This window comes from Hoplias malabaricus, chromosome 15 (genome assembly GCF_029633855.1).
Source record: "Hoplias malabaricus isolate fHopMal1 chromosome 15, fHopMal1.hap1, whole genome shotgun sequence".
Lineage (NCBI taxonomy): Eukaryota > Metazoa > Chordata > Actinopteri > Characiformes > Erythrinidae > Hoplias > Hoplias malabaricus.
Window position 1 is genome coordinate 14,143,675 of NC_089814.1, and position 13,872 is coordinate 14,157,546.

The 13,872-nt window shown below is 40.2% G+C and overlaps 1 protein-coding gene across 5 annotated transcripts in view; it reads left to right on the plus strand.

Moving 5' to 3' along the window:
* The window catches only part of gria4b (glutamate receptor, ionotropic, AMPA 4b), a 120,632-nt gene that overhangs the window by 47,689 nt on the left and 59,071 nt on the right, over positions 1–13,872 (plus strand). The window lies entirely within an intron of this gene.

A 13,872-nucleotide genomic window follows, 5' to 3' on the forward strand; every position in this document is an offset into this window, starting at 1 on the left:
GTGAATTTTTTAAATGATCATGTTCTAAACCCAGGGTTCTTAACCTGAGGGTTGTATTGGATGGAGCTGGCAGATGGAAGTGTTGGTTGAGGCCATGATGCATATGATTATTTCTGCTGTGTAGACACACTAAACAATCACCATTCCTCAGTAAACTCCATATGTTTCTGTACATGTTTCTGTAACAGTAAGAGAACAATCAGCACGAAACAAAACTATGTTCATGCTCAGCTGGTTCCTGCTGCATCCCCTACATGTGCTCTGGGTTTGATTCAGAACAGAGGTTTATGTGCCTCACCGTTATGGAAGGATTAATCAGCATATATATATATATATGTGTGTAATTTTGTTCTCATACTTTGCTAAATTGCTAATTTACACTGACAATAACATTCAGCAGTTTTCATCACATTTCTATTCTGTTTGAGTTGGGAGAAAGGTTAAGAAATGATGTTCTTTAAAGCATAAAATTGCTCAGCATATTTTATAAGGACTTGAGAGATTTTACTAATGTCACTGTACTTGTACAAAACACATAAAAAGGCCTGTACAAATATAAAAATAAAAATACCAGTGAAGCTAATATTAGCTTTCGGCAGTTACTCAGCAGTAAATGACTCGGACCGGGATGGGAGCAAAAAGCACTTGTTTGAGACGTTCTAAATGCAATTGCGGCTGTTTGCAGAACTCTGGATCTGATGGTGTACATTCAGTGTGTGTGTGTATGTGCATGTGTGGGTGTGATGGTCATAGCTGTATTCCTGCAGTGAGCTGTCTTTCCTGTTGAGGTCGGCTGCACTCCTCACAGTTTGCGAACACATTAAGATGTTTCAAAGTTGAGTAGGAGATTGTTGTGACTGTGACATTTAGGAGCTAAGTGGCGGTTTGCCCAAGCTGGAGACAAAGTACGTGGGGGGTTGAGTACAGGTGTGTTCATCATGTTTCATTGACGACGCTCTCTCTCACCATTAATGTCTATGATGACGAATTTTCCAAATGCCACTGACAAGTGTTCGTTTATTCATTAGCATCTAAGCATTAGTCACTCTGGATGTCTGAGTAAGCCAAAAGTAGAGTGATGCAAGGCAGACTTATTGACTTCCGCTCTGTTTCTCTCTCTCACTACCCCCTCTTTGTCTTTCACTTTTGCTCTCATCCCTCTCTCTCTCTCTCTCTCTCTCTCTCTCTCTCTGTCTTTATATTTTTCTGTGATCTTGCTCTCTTTCTGTCTCTTTCTTGCCTTAGTTTTTTTTCCACTCACTGCATGACCCCCTCTTTTTTTTTCTTTTGATTTTTTTCTCTCTCCTCCACCCCCAGGCCTCCCTCTTTCTCACTATTTCCCTCTGTCTCTTGATTTCTCACTTTCTTTTTCTTTGTCTCTTGTACTCTCTTCTATCTTACTCTCTGTTAAGTCTATTCCGCTCTCTGTGGCTTGTCTATGGAATGCAAAATGAGAAATAATCTGGGAAAACTATAACTTCAATTCAAATCATGCAAGTTGTTTTGAGCATAATTTTTATATATCTGTTAACATATGTATTTCTGTATTTTAAACACAGCTTTACACTTTCCAAAGAAACCACACATATGAAGATTCTTGTTGGTAACTAGGGGTTCTTGAATTGCATTTATGGCTGTGCAGTAGATCTTTATTAGACAGCATGATATTACCTGGAGTACCTTTACGTTTGGGAATAGGGGCTCCATTATCTCATTTATCCTTCCTTCCATTGAAAGGTTCAATTATGGAACTAGCATTGGTCTTTGTATGGCACTTCTCACTGTGTATTCTAAGAGTGTAAGGCCATGCTGCCTATAGAGAAATGTAGACAATGCACTGTATAGATCAGCCATTCTCTCTAGGACACTCCAAGTGTGTTTTAGTGTTGTTTCTCTGAGAAGGGAGCTGTTCCTCATGTGCTGTGTAAGTCCATTAGTATTGAAGGAGCAGTTGTGTTCGAGGAGAAGTGCTCTCGGCCTTTGCGGCTTTGGTGTGAGACAGAGGAACCGACAGCACAGTGTCACATCCTGAATCTTTAGTTTTACTTACTTGCCCAACACTCTTAGCAAAAAGGGTTTTCTGTGGTACCATTTTGAACATTTTGTTCAAATTTCAGCTTGGTCATTTATCATCTCCATAGAAAACCGGAACGCACTGGAGCAGCTGCACATAAGCCTAAGGTTACCATGCTCAATGCCAAGAATCAGGTAGAGGGGTATAAAGACGCTCAGCATTTGTAGTTGTATAACTGTGTTTTCTGGATTGATGGAGGCCCATACAGTACCTTTCAAATGAAAAGACATCTGTGTTGATTGTGGCACAGAACCTGAGCCGGTACAGACTTTCCTGGGGCCCTAGGCAAACTCTACTGTATTTGACCATTTTTTGGTCAGTTGCACCTGACCCTCCACTAGTACTCTCCCTCCTTTTTTACCTCAAATATAAACAGCCAGCCATATACAGAGCAAAATGAGGTGTAAACAAACAATATTTTTTCCAAAAACAATATATGAATAAACAGTTTTAACATAATAAACTTTATGATCAGCCCTCCAGCATATAAGTCAGCATTTTTTTGATTCTGTAGGAGCTGCAGCCCTTAAGGTGGAATAAAAGAAAAAGAAGCAAACATAGCTGTTTATACTTCAGCTCGCAGATTTATGTCACCTTGTTTTATGCAGTTGATTTGTTGAGGCACCTGTAACTGTGTGAACTTCACTGTTTAAAGTGTAACGAAAACGTCAAATATGCAGGTGTTAGTGTGATTGTGTGAATATCGCGGCAGCATTTAATGTGGAACTGAAACTTCCAAGAACTCAACTTAGCACTTGGAAATAACGACGTCATTTTCTAAGATGGAATTAGTAAGCAACTTTTAGACTGTACTGGTGTGTTTGGGGAAGTTTAAATGAGTACCAGACAGTATGAAAACATCAGTATATATTTACCTTTTCTGTTTCAAAGTTTGGTTCATGATACTGTGATGCTGCAAGGTTTTGGAGAGCAGCTGCACAGTGCACGCCACATCTAAATATATTTCCGCTGCTATGTTCATAGACTATTATTTATTAATAATCCAACCTCAAGAAGAAGAGTCACAGGTTTACCTCGCTGCTGTTCCTGCAGTACAGTCTCGTGGAGAATTTTTTCCTCTTTTATTTTCCTAAAGGATAGTTTCTCTTCATCTTCTGATGATACATGAACTCTTTCTAACTTGATATGAGGGGGCTTTTGTTAATTTGCAGGACTCTAAGCAATGCGTGTAGTGAGAGTATAGAGTGGTCTGGCTCTGTGCAGAATTAGTCGTCCAACATCAGTATCAGACCTCACCATGCTATTTGCTTAGAATGACAACCAATGTTTGGCTGCAGAGCTTACTTAAAGGTGATGTTCTTGACTGTAATCAAAAAATCACTTTATTTTGGAAATTTTGAAGAGGTTTCCTCATCATTTGCTAGCTCTCCAGTCTCTTTGCGCACCAGAAACTGGTCTAATGTTTTCACAAAGTGCAAAGCACCAGTGCCTGTTAATGACTTAATGAAGTATGCTAGGCTTTCTCTCTGGAATGTTTTTTTTAGACGACTGAGAGACCTCCAAACATTGAAAAGCATGAACTGACATGAGGATATTGCTCTATTTCTGCTGCACGTGTGGGTAATACTGACATATTTTTGTTGTTTCTGATCACCGACCTCAGGAGACAGCTAGCTACATTACCGAAAGTCCTACAAAACTAAACAACTTGAGTTACAAATGAGTTTCTGTGGTAATTTGAACATTGAATAAAATCACAACTTTTCAACTTCAGCCATGTACAAACAACTGTCTGTGTTTTCCTTTCTGAATGTAAACAACCAGAGAGAACTGTGTTTCCCCACATACAAAAAATAAATATTTGAAGGTAAACCCATATAGAATGTTTTTATTAGTTTGCATATTTCTTATTTATATTCTTACTTTGATTTCAGTGTTCAGTTTAAGTATTCTGTACAAATTGTCTTTTGATTTAAATGATTCTGTGATGCTTGTGATTTGCATTACAAACTAAAGCAGACAGACACCGGAATATCCATCACTGCACTCCTTGTTTGTTGTCTAGTGTTGCCTAGTGTTCGGCTGATAAATTTCATTTGGTGACTTTTTTATTTTGGCAACTCAAGCACTATGCATTATTACTGATATCTTTGTTCTGATGTATCCAGCACATGAAGTCAAGGTTTTTTCTCAAGCTGACGGCACAGTCCAGCTTTTAGAGAATTTGTGCTTCCCTTGATATTGTCAGAGGGTCAGATTTTTCTCTGATTTTCCTCTTTTTGAAGTTTATGGTCACCCAAGCAAGGGCTGGACATGTGTTTCCAGCATGCTGTTGATTGATTAGCTTTTAATTGACCAGCATATTGACTTAACCATGTGCGTTATAAATATTTAAGATGGCTATAACTAGGAATATTTCAAGATGGTTATAAATTGGACTTTTTATTAAGTGTGTTATCCCCACCATATAATTTTTTTCTGTAGAATTAACAGAACAAAGCTTCACTTGATGCTTTTCTTTCTGTGTGGGGAGAAGGAGGAATGTCACACATTCCTGCAAACCTTTTAAAACATGTGTACTAGAATTAGCCATTTTCCTGGAGCAGTAATAAATGTAGGGCTCCCATTTTGTCATATGCTCAATAGCTGAGGCTCATTTTAAGAGAATTCGTTCCACAACAAACATTGTAATTTATTATGTATTATTGTAAAACAAATTATTAATTATGGATTGATAATTGACACCTTGCTAAGGCAATACCATAATAATTTACAGTACATATGTTTGTTCTTAAATAATGCATCAGCTGAAAGTATATCATGTCTCACTTTGCCTCAACAAACACACTGCAGAATGGTCTCCAAGCTTTAACACAACTGCAGCTAAACGCCTCTAAACACTCGGCGCCTAGCGCCCATTAAAGCTTTATGAAAGTGAGCTACTCCTTCACCCCACCTCACCCACCATGTCCTCAGCAGAGCCAGGGCTTTTTTTATGTCATAATCTTTAAGGCTTTGCCGTACAGGAGGGGGAGGGTTGAGGGGAAAGCCTGGTCCATCTTTCTCCTCCCAGGGGCAGCGTGGGAGATGAAGTCAAGCGCACTGCGAGTGAGGCTGTCAGCGGCACTGATGCGTGAAGTGGAAAGCAGGCTCTGTTTTTCTGCATTTCATGGTTTACATAGAATCAGGAGCCCACTCGACCCTCGCTTATTTCTCTCACATTCACCAGACTCCTTCAACCAAGCCACCGCAGAGAGGGTGGGTGTGTGTGTGTTGGGGGGGGGGATGGGGGGGTTGTCCAGAGGAAAAGCAATACCGGAACGCTTTCATTGGATCATATATCATCCTATCTCCCATATGGATCATATGAATTACAGCAAAAGCCAGTTTATACAGCCTCTGGGAGATCTATATGATGCAGACTCAAAGACTAGAATACACTTTGAAAAATCTTAACCTAGAACACCTTACATAGTTCTGTGAACCTAACAAGACAATAATGTAGCCATACAGTACTGATCAGAACATTTGCACTGCTTTCCCAGTGCTTCAAATGTAATGAACAGAATTTTTCAGTTTCTCTAAACATAGTGTAGCAGCCTGCGTAGAATATGTGTCCAAATTCACTTTTTTTCTTTTGTACTGTAGCTAAGGATAATAATACAATGTGAGAGGAAAAAAATAGTAGCACAATACTTAAACACTTTTCCACAAATCACAAATATGATAATATTGTAATATAGTTGTAATGTGTTAGTTTGTCCACATTTAAAATCAACCAGCAAGAATTATATAGAATTTATTTAAACTATTTACAGACTATACTGCACTGCATTAAATCCAAACTGAATCATTAAACACACAGCCTGATGATATCCATGGTTTGCTCAGAAAAGCAAATCATTTTAGCCAGAATTTTTAAAACGTTTGGAATTTTTTTTGTATTTATTTTTTTTATTTAGGCTGTATGACACCAAAGTGTTTCTTAAATGGGTGGTTAATCCCCCTATGGGGGACATTGAGCTATTGCAGGATGGTTGCAGCAGAGCAAATAAACGAGATACATAATGCGTGTCACTTGTAATCATCCCAACATAAAGGTGATATGTCATTTAGTTTCGTTCAAAAAAATTGCAGTTTTGTATTCTAGTGGAAATGTGTGTGTGTGTGTGTGTGTATGAGTCGGGGGTGTGTGGGGGGGGGGGGTTGGAAATGTTTTCATCTACAACAATCTGGGGACACTGCAGAAAAATTGTGGGAACCACTGCTGTGTGATATGGAAGCAGAGTCCAGTCCTGGTGAACTACCACTATGGAGAGTTGAGTTCTGACCTTACATTAACATACCTGATCTAATTAACCTCTTCTTATTTCACCCTAAGACACATTATTCAGTAACTGCACAGAATACAGTGTGAACAGCCTGATTCATGGTGTTCAGTAGTAAAGATCAGGACCTCTCAGCAAATCCTGTTCAATGAAGGGGTTAATCAAGTCCTTCAGGAGCCAGATATGCTGGAATGAAACTCTCCATGGTGCTGGAATACTAGTATCAGCACCCACTCCGAATCATACAGTTGTCTAAAAAAAAGTCTGATATCAGCCATAGTGAATGGGGAATTTTGTCCAACGTATAGACCCAGAAACCAATGAGAGGCTATAAACACATACACAGGGCGCGTTCTATAGTTTTCTAGTAGATGTGTGAAATAAAATGCACAGGAAAGTTATTATATATTCAACTTTTCTTCTTGACCTCTACATTTAGTAGATCTTACAATTAGATTTTCAATTTCCTGAAATAAATAAATAAATATACTGAAGTCTCCACAGAGATATTTCTTCAGATTTGGCCACATGTAAAAATCACTTAGAACTAAATCCAGGCAGTAGGGTGGATGTATAATGATCTGTTGTCATAGCGATGGCAACGGTACTAAAGATCAAAAGGAGCTGATGACTTTTATTTACCCTGAGAAAAAGTCTAAGTATAAATTACCTGCATTATTAGTAGATTATATCAATAGTGTGAACTTATTGAAGAACACTCCTCAAATACATTACTGTTTTGGCTGAAATATGGTTTTAATCATCAGTGCGGTTTTATGAGAGAAAGAGGCTTACTGTTAACATGTTAGCTGCACTAGGCGAGACATGAAGGGAGAGAACGAGAACAGCATGGTGGATACACATACACACACACACACACGCACACACACACACACACACACACACACACACACCAACACACATCGATTATATGAAGTGCAGGATAACTGCGCTGACCTGCTTGCTCATTTGAGTGGAATGTTGCCGGATGCTGTTTGGGGGTCATCAGTAGTGACGGCCAAAGCAAAATGGACCAGAGCATAGCACTGGCCAGCTGTCAGTCACACAGATGTACCAGATCTCTCTGTGTGTGACAGATCAATGATTATGATCCAGCCTATTAAAACCAAACCTTGTAGTAAATCCTGGACCACCCACGTCAAACCCAGTCGAGCAGGTCTGCATTCCTCATCCACACAAAGACAGTGAGAATGCATTCCAGAGCTGTTTGATATTATCAGAAGACAGGTTGCTTTTTGAGTGTGGGGAAGGTGCTGATTGAAATTCCATGCTGATGTAAGATGTGTGGGATTATAGAGTTACTATGTGGCTACTTGGGGACTTTAATATGTGTTTGAAGTTAAATAAAAACATTCATTCATTGTCTATAACCACTTATCCAATTCAGGGTCACGGTGGGTCCGGAGCCTACCCGGAATTGCTGTGCGTAAGGCAGGAACACACCCTGGAAGGGACACCAATCCTTCACAGGGCGACACACACACAGACACATTCACTCACACACTCACACCTACGGACACTTTTGAGTAGCCAATCTAACTACCAACATGTGTTTTTGGACTGTGGGAAGAAGCCGGAGCACCCAGAGGAAACCCACACAGACACAGGGAGACACAATAAACTCCTCACCCGGAGCAGGACCTGAACCCACAACCTCCATTTGCCTGTAGCTGTGTGACTGCGACACTACCTGCTGCTCCACTGTGCCATCCCTATACAAAAAAACAAAAATAAAAAAACTAAAAACAACCCCGAGTAATATGTAAAACAGAGTAGAAGAGAAAACTGATTTTCCTAGACTTGTTAAAATTGCACTACGGCTTTGCTTGGGTGTTTAGTTTGATCTACCTTCCAGCCTCATACAGCTTTATTTTTGCCATTGCACTTACACTTAATTGACAGTGATTTCCAAGCAAGAAGGCAAAGCAGTAGACTCTTGGAAGTACGGTTGGGAATCAGAATGTAATGCTTTCATGGTCCAGTGTTTCCGCTGCTGCTGCTGTTGCATCAGAATTTTATGAACTTCATGAAAGCGCAATGGCAAACGTCTGCAGAGGGCTTTTAATTTGAAACGACTGATACAGGGAGAGGGGAGAAGAGAGAAATGTTAAAGTAGCGTATGTTCAGTTTGATAACACAATTACACATTTTGTTTTTAGTCCTACAACACTGCTGTCAAAAATCCACCCTCACTGCAACACATAATCATTTTGAATATTATTTATTTAGATTTTGAAAACATCTGAAAACATTTCTTGTACTGAAATAGTTACACACTGATGTTACTCAGTAAGAATTCCAGGTGCACTCACTGTAAACCTACTCGACTAGTTCTGCCTTCTGTGTCCATTCAATAAAAAGGTAAACAATGAAAGCGTTCTGGGGCCAGGGCTTTTTAATAATGCTAGGGAAAGCTTTCTTTGGGCTGTATACCTAAGCAGCCATGGCCTCTTTAAAAAGGTCACACTGACCCAGAGCACAACTAAGCTGAGGTTTGCTGGAGGAAGTAGATGGTGAGAATGTTGTTAAGGTGATTGCTGTCTTGATTGCTACAAGCAGCCCTGCATGTCCCCCTTTAGTGCTCTTGTGCGCTTTCTCTCTCTCTCTCTCTCTCTCTCTCTCTCTCTCTCTCTCTCTCTCTCTCTCTCGCTTTTGATCTCTCACATTCTCTCTCTCTCCTTTTTCCCTGTCTCTCTCAATTTCCCTGTATCCCCCGTCTCTCCCCTTTTCTGCCTCTTACTCTCACCATTCTTTCACTTGCTCCTTTTTACTCCATCCCTATACACTCCCTCTCTCTCATCTCTACATCAACCCTCACCTTAATTTTGCCTCGTCTTCCTAGCTAGCAAACTTAATCAAAATTTCTGTCCTTTCCCTTTCTGTTCTCTTTCCCTTTACCTGTGTCTGTCCTTACCTCTCCCTCATTTCCTCTCTTTCTTACTCACACTTTCACTTTCCAGGTCCTTCTTCTCCTTCTCTCTCTCTCTCTCTCTCTCTCTCTTTCTCTTTCTCTTTCTCTTTCTCTTTCTCTCTCTCTCTCTCTCTCTCTCTCTCTCTCTCTCTCTCTCTCTCTCTCTCTCTCTCTCTCTCTCTCTCTCTCTCTCTCTCTGGAATTGGGCCTTTACCCAAGGCAGATAACAGGAGATAGGAGACGTAGTTGAAAACTATAAGGAGTTGGAAGGACGCAGGGGATTGCATCATTGAATCAGGTTGGCCAGGTCTCTGAGCTCCATTGCTGCATTCAGGTGTAATGAAGGCAGCAGGGAGTTTCCCTATAGCCAAACGTCACCATATTCAACTCACAGACACTTCAAAGAAGGGCCTGCTTTGCATGATAGCAGATCTTTGCATTGGACTATTTCTTTCCCCTGCTGTTGATGCTGATAATGTGCTTTGCACATATATTTCAGAGTTGTCAGTTCAGTTCAGCAGAGTCCTCAGGCACTGCTTATGATTTGCCTGTAAGAGCGCTCTGTTGAGAAAAAAAGAAATAAAAAAAGAAAGGAGGCAAATTGAAGCACATGGTGATTTAATAGAGAAAAAAGGGGGGAGAAAACGAGACAATGAGCTTCTCCTTGTAATGGTTTCGTGTTGGGTAATCATATGAGGGGGCTCTAATGACAAACAGGCTACAGGAATCTATTCGGCATCAGACAAAAGATTGTTGACTGTGGAAATTGGGTGAAATTGAATGACTGCGGTTTGAAAAGGACTATTCGCAGCCGCAGTACTTTCGCTCTTCTTTCAACTGGATAAGAAGCTCAGCTCTGGTAATTCTGTTTGACTTCCGCAGGTTGAGAGAGCTTCTGCAGTAGTGCTTGGTATTGAAATGTAATTTATTTACTTGTATGGTTTTATTTGACTTCTTTAAATCCCACTAAATATCACATATAAAAGTGGTCAGTCTGTTTTAGCACCAGTGAGACATTTAGCACGTTTGTTTCAAAATCTAGATTTGGTGATTATTTGCACGTTAAGCGTACAGGAAAACACTCAATGTACCCAATGTATATACGTTTTATGATGTATGAGCAAAGGGAAGGGCTTCAAATGATTTTGCAGCTTGGATTTACTGAACGTTTGACTGTGAAGAGAATAATTTAACAGTAGAAACATTCAGCTGTGAGGATGGTCACTGGTAAGGAGACCACTGGACAACAGCCAGCCAGAGTTTTATACTGAAAAAGAGCCCCACGCTGAAGCCCTGTTCCTAAATCGGATTAACGTTCATCTGCGGAGATGTGATCACAAATGAGAAGAGAGACCTACAGCCAGTTACAGCCCACCTGGAACCACAGGGCGCAAGGCAGGGACACACCCTGGAGGGGGCGTCAGTCCTTCACAGGGCAGCACACACACACTCGCACATTCACACCTACAGACTTGAATAGCCATTTCACTAACCAATGTGGGTTTTTGGACCGTGGGAGGAAACCAGAGGAACCGGAGGAAACCCACAAGGACACGGGGTAATACTATATTAATACAATAATATAGGGGACACTATATTAATACAATAATACAATTAATAATTGTAATAAGATGCCTGCAACCCACTCAATTATGCGTCAGGTTACACCTTTTTTTCAATATTCCACAATTGGTAAACAGTTCTAAAAGAACATTTTACATCACAAGATTGCAACGAATGTACGTCTTTCACCATCGACCATACAAAATATTGTGAAAAGTTTCACGATATTTGGAGATATCTCATTCTGTGTAGGGCAAGACCGGAAACAACAATTTTGAAAATATGTGACCTTCAGGTCTTCAGATGGCATTGGATGAAACAAGGTCATGCTACTGTAATAAATATAGCCACATGGGCTCAGGAGTATTTCAGGAAAAATATTATCACTTCTCAGTTTGCCGCTGCATCATTAAATACATCCTGGAACCCTTACACCAGGAAAAAGCCATACATTAGTTCCATGATACAATCTTAAATGCACATGGAAATTTTAGCCGACTTTAAAACACAAATCAGATATTTGACACACCACACACATGTCATAAATATCGCGCTCATTTTGAGATTTTGTCCACATTTTTAAATACAGAGGATTACAGTATTATTGTTATACTGCCCCACCCTACTTACCCTGGCACCATAGTATATGCATGTTTGTGTTTATGAGAAGGTGCAAGTGAAAGATTTCTGCTCTTTTGTGTAGTTCCCATACCTTTGGCCCCGGGAGAGAGTATTCCAGCCAGAAGCTGCCGTTTCTGAGGGGTCTGCGTGATGGCCTTGTGTGTGTGAGTGTGTGAGTGTGTGTGCCTGTGTGTATTAGAGAGAGTGTGGAAACCCTGTTTGGCCTCTATCTCTCAGGGGAAGCATTCTCTTGCCCTCCATTCCCATAACACCTACCACACACACTCCAGGCTCCAGGGCTCCAGGTGCTTTGGTCCTCATTCCTCTTCAGGAAATGAACACACAAGTCTCTGGGCACTGCAGCCATAGCAATAGTCCTCTCAGCACATCCATGATCAAGGAACCTGTGTTTAAAACACAATAAGACCCAGGCTAATAATCTACAATTACCCTCAGACTCATGTGAGTGGCAATCAGTGTCATTGGAGAATTACGAAGACAACCAGACAATAGGACACTTCAGCTGGGCCTATATTCAGCAGTGTAATTATGACACAGGCCATTCACCATAGAGCGCTGCTACCTGATGTTAACAAATATTTCCCAGATGCGGAGTGGTGAGCGGAAAACAAAGCATTGTTTTGTTCATTGTTAGCTCTGACATGATGCTGTCTTATGCTTTGTATTTGGCGGATGGAGAGGAAAGTGAAAATCATCAAAGCCAGGAGGCTTTCCATCAATGCTGTACAGTTAAGCTCCAGGCTGCTCTCTGCTGAGGAGTTCGATTGGCTGCTTGTTGTGGAGGAAAAAAAAAATACAGAACTGTTAGGGAGGAGAAGCATTTTAGAGTTTAGGGAAGGCCATATTTATCTGCCCGCCTCAGACTGCAGTCATGCTTCAAACGCAGCTTTTGCTGCCACCGACGACTCAGGGAAGCTCAAACCAGGGCCAAAATGCAGCGTACAAACCATTACGCTGCAATATACGGGTAGCAATTAAGACACACATAAAGGCAGAATAATGAGCAGGTCTTTCCAGCTGATTTAACAAGCCTTTCTTTTTCTTTCATGGCATGTATTTTTAGTGACACATATTAGGGTTGTTACCGTTTGAAAATTTTACCATGTAATAACCTATAAATTTCAGCAGTGTCATCCATATTAAACCACAGAAGCACTCAGTACAGCACAGAGGGGTCAATTCTTTATAGACTTCAAAAAAAAATTGCAGTTGGTTTTGGCTGTGTTTATATTGGTGTTTCTAAGCCTTTTTCTACTAATATTAAATTATATTATTTATAGAATATATAGAGTTACTTTGTTAATCCCCTTGATTCTCTGCATTTAATTAATATTAGTAATGCTTCCAGATATTAAAGGCTCACCATTTACATTCGTGATTTGTGCAAATTCTGTTTTTCGAAATAATTTCTGCTGAAGAAGTGGTGCTCACATGCATTACACTGCATTTGATTTCAGATCTATGGCATCACACCAATGTCAAAAGTAGAGTGCCCAAAAACACAGGGTGGAATTTTGCATATGTAAATATCCCTCTCGCAAATGTCTAACTCGCAAGCACAGAAAGAGCAATTGCGCATGCAATTCAGTTGTTTTTTTTTTTTTTTTCATTCCTGAACTGTTTTTACCCTCTTGTTTTTAAGGTTTCCTTCACTCACAAAGCTCTTTTCCCTCAGATTTTCTGTGCTCAAGAGGAGAGGACCAATTCCTCTTTCTGTGCTCGTAGGGTTCACATTTGCACTTGCAAGAGGTCTATTTACACATGTGAAATGTTAAAACTTGCAGCTTTATAATTTCTACCTGGTTTTTGCACCCTCTATTTTTGACATCCTTGTGACAACATGGAATTACTTGCTCACATTTCAATACAGGCCATTTTTCAAACTTGTGGTCTGCTAGGTAAATGTATGAATGAACAGGAGGGTTGATACATTAAACAGAGAAATGGCATGTTTGATACAGCTAAGCAGTAATTCCTTGCTGTTAAGGACACATCGGAGCACATCAAACTACATTACTGTTCATTCTACAGATGCAGTGTGGCCTGATGTGTCCCAGCCCACCTCCTAATAGCAATGAGTCTTAGATACATTCGTATTTAGTGCTGGCCACCTATGATTCAACCACCCAAGACACATGAGCAGAGTCCTAGATGAACGCTGTGTGAAGCAAAGCATTTGAAATGATCTTCCTTTTCCTGACCTGTGTCCATTTTAATGAGCACAAGATACGGGCAACTAATCTGAACAGAGCTCATATAAAACATGTTATTAATAAAAAAGTTTGGAAAATGGTCATGTAAATTTAATCATGACTTTGGAATATTAAAAACCACAGTGGGGAAACTAAAATGCTAGAATAAGGTAGGATAAG